This window comes from Tamandua tetradactyla (assembly GCF_023851605.1).
Source record: "Tamandua tetradactyla isolate mTamTet1 chromosome 1 unlocalized genomic scaffold, mTamTet1.pri SUPER_1_unloc_2, whole genome shotgun sequence".
Classification (NCBI taxonomy): Eukaryota; Metazoa; Chordata; class Mammalia; order Pilosa; family Myrmecophagidae; genus Tamandua; species Tamandua tetradactyla.
This window is the reverse complement of record NW_027518238.1, coordinates 496767-500621: the sequence shown is the minus strand read 5'-3', so window position 1 is coordinate 500621 and position 3855 is coordinate 496767. Positions and strand designations below refer to the sequence as shown.

Sequence of the window (3855 nt, the reverse complement as noted above, 5' to 3'; positions counted from 1 at the left end):
TGTCATAAAAGAGTATTCTTATTTAAGTAAGTTTTAGGAAAGTTCTTTTTCTAAGCTTTATGAAATTTTTGTCTTCTCCAAATCTTCAAATTTTGTCAATACATGGTGTGAGTGGCAAGCCATCTGATAGGTAATTTGTTTCCTCTCTTTAAGTTCTTTCTTTCTTCCTTTTTTTTGATCATTAGATTCTGTGTAGGCATAAAATCCAATTTCCTTTAATTTACATATACAGATACTGAGTTTCTGGATCAGAATTGATGCATGCTCTAAGGGTGGAAACATCTTTCCCTGCCCCCCACATTAATGCTTTTTATATTGCATCATGTTACTCCTGCCTTATATGCTCCATCCTACCAAAAGTTTTTGCCTAAGGCCATTTTGATTTCTTTCCTAAACTTAAAAGGTTTTGAAATCTGTAGTGTTTTACTTTTCCTCAAAATCTACCACCAATCTGTTCTATGCCTTCCTCATGGCATTTTTGACTTTCTTATTCCTGAAGGTGTAAATCAAAGGATTGAGCAGGGGAGTTAGGATGGTGTAAAATATTGCCATGTCTTTGTCAAAGGAGAAAGTAGATGGTGGTCATGCATACACAAATATGCATGGAACAAAGAACAAAATCACAATGGCAACGTGAGATCCACAGGTGGAGAGAGCTTTCTGCCACCCTTCAGACCTATGAGATCTCAAAGACAGTAAGATTACACCATAGGAGACAAGCAACAAAATGAAATTTATGATGCAGATAAACCCACTGTTGGCAACCACCAAAAGGCCAAGGATGTGAGTGTCAGTGCAGGCAAGCTCCAATAATGGGTACAAATCACATATGAAGTGATCAATGACATTGGGGCCACAAAAAGGCAACTGGAAAGTAAAGAGAATTTGTATCACAGAATGCAGGAAACCCCCTGTTCAGGCTACCCCCATTAAAATGCCACAGAGCTTGCAGTTCATAATAGAAGCATAGTGCAAAGGCTTGCAAATGGCCACAAAGTGGTCATAGGCCATGGCTGTGAGAACAATAAGTTCTACTCCAGCAAAGAAGTGTTCAGCAAAGAGCTGGGTCATACAGCCCTGGAAGGATATGGTTTTCCTATCATAGAGGGAGTCCACAATCATCTTTGGGGCAATGACTGAGGAGAAGCATGCATCTAGGAAGGACAGGAACATTAGAAAGAAGTACATAGGGGAGCCCAGGAGTGCTGGGCTGCTGAGGATGGTCACCACAATTAGCAAGTTTCCCCCAACAGTTGCAATGTATCCAAACAAAAATACAACAAAAAATATTTTCTGAACATCTGGATTCTATGAAAGCCACAGAAGGATTAACTCAGTTACAAAGCTTTGGTTTTACATGATTTCAGAAGAAAAGGTGAAAGCTACCACAGTGAGCATGTAGAATCTGCAATTATGAGGGAGAAATTAATCTCGGACCAATTCATGGGAGTGTCACAGTCATCATCAGATTGGTGTATCCACACTCAACCTTGTGTTAAGTACTTCTTTTATCACTATGAGCTCGAAAGTTGCTGAATGTGGTAGTGGAGGTTAAGCAGAATTGAGGTGGAAGAAACTTTTTACAAACTGTAAAATAGCTAGGGTTTCAGTGTGAGGGAAAAATGTTTCTTGTCTCCACAGCTAACTCTGTCCATTTAGTAGAGGCTTCCCAGAATGAATAGTTGAGAAGAATTCTGAAACCACATCTAAACTCTGAAGAAGGGTGGACTGCAATTTATTCTGTTGCCTGACATTGTCATGGAAGGATAACAGGAGTGACTCTCCTGCCCAGTGTTTGCACCCCTGACTGGGAGGCAGCCTGACCTACAAATAGAAGCTAGCAAACATTTTAAAAGGCAACTGGAAATCATTTGGTCCTTTCTTGGCTAATCAGGAGACTTTCTATTAGTACACTCACATATCTGTTCTGAACATAGGGTATTTACTTTCCTCTGATAGACACCCAGGAATCAGAATACTGGACCTAGAATTACATTTATTTAAATTCTTGGGACAAAAGAAAACACAAAAAAAATGAGTTTGTAAAAATAAAAATGCACACATATGCCATTTTTTGCATAAGTTATAGTAATTAATGATAAAGATTATTTTTTAAATATTATTTTATTACAGAAGTAGATATACAGAAAATCAGGTAGCAAAAACAGAGTTTGCATATAACACCTCATTATTAACACATTACATTAGTGTGATAACTTTGTTACAATAGAAAGAATATTATTATAATTGTAGTTTTAACTGTGGCCCATAGTTTAAATTTGGTTTCACTGTGCTGTACAGTCCAATGTTTGTGTTTTTTAATTCTGATAACATATATACAACTGATATCTCCCTTTTAATACTGTTCAAATATATAACTCCATGGTGTTAACTATGTTTACAATGTTGCATTATCATGACCAACTATAATCAAAATTTTCTATCACACAAAACAGATATTCTGCACTAATTAATCATTAATTTCTCATTCTCTATCCACTCTATATCCTTATAGCATTCTCTATATCCTTATAGCATAAGGGGGAAATTTTATGTTCTCTCTACATATTTTACTAGAATAAAAAAATGAGTGCACATTGCAAATATTGAATCCTAATGTAAGCCATGGACTTTAATGAATAGCAGAATTAAAATAATGCTATGACACTAAATTACCACACTAATGCAAGTTGTTAATAATAGGGGGATTTTGGAGCTCTGTAGTTTATGCATTTTTTTCTCAAAGACTTCAGCTTCTCTAATATACATACATATACATACAAGCATGCTTTGGACATTTTTGACAAAAAACACCCTCCAGACCACATTTTACATTTTACAAAAATATGATCTGCACTGATACAATTAGAGATGAGAGAGAATATGCAAATAGTCACGTTTTTATATTGCTCAGAGGTAATGTTATGTATATTTAATAACAACATAATTGCTTACTGGAATGTATTATAAGAGGGTAGGGTATTCTTAATTTAAATAAAGAGTAGGCATTTCCTGTTATTATTGCCTAACATATTTATAGACTCTGTTGATCAACGCTGTCAATATATTTCAATGGAATACATTTTCTAAATCAATAAAATGTACATAAATGAAAGCAAGGTAAATTCAATGAGGAATTGCAAAAAAATAGATTCTGAACAGCACATTTCAAGTAAAAAATGTCATAATGAAGCCATTCATAAGGTATTATATCTGCTAAGTTGAAATTTTCACATAAATTAAGTGTAAAGGAAAATATAGATTTAAATAATTTGAATAAACTAATGAAGAAGTGATAAACCAGTGAGAAGTTGTTAAATATTATTATGCCTTAACAGAGGTTAAACTTTATTATAATCAAATTCTTGGAAAATGTAAAAAAATATTTTCTTATATAAACCTTGAATAGTAGGAAAAATTTAAACTGCAATCCCAGATTTTGTAGAGGAATTTTTAAAGGAAATTTTAACAACTTATCTGATGAGAATTTGTGAGATGTCACACAATTAGAATTCATTATGAATTCTTACCATTGCAAATTTTCTGCAATTGAAATTTTTAAAACAGATAAGCCAAACCTTTAATTCAAGAATTTATTTGTGAATTAAAGGAGCAAAAAACTTTTTAAAATTAAACTGAATTTAAACAATTTTTTTTGTATGGGCAGGTACCAGGAATTGAACCCAGGTCTCCTACGTGACAGGTGAGAATTCTGCCACTGAGCCACTGTCACACCACCATAAATTTACAGAATTTAAGAAAGAAATATAATTACTGAAGCTTGTTGACATCACAGAATGGTAGGGTTTTCAAATGATTAGCAGATGAACACGAGATATATTACTTTATGCAGAT

At 34.0% G+C, this 3855-nt stretch overlaps 1 pseudogene; it reads right to left on the bottom strand.

Moving 5' to 3' along the window:
- Positions 1–423: 423 nt before the first annotated feature.
- Positions 424–1359, bottom strand: LOC143672701 (olfactory receptor 4C15-like; annotated as a pseudogene).
- Positions 1360–3855: the final 2496 nt, after the last annotated feature.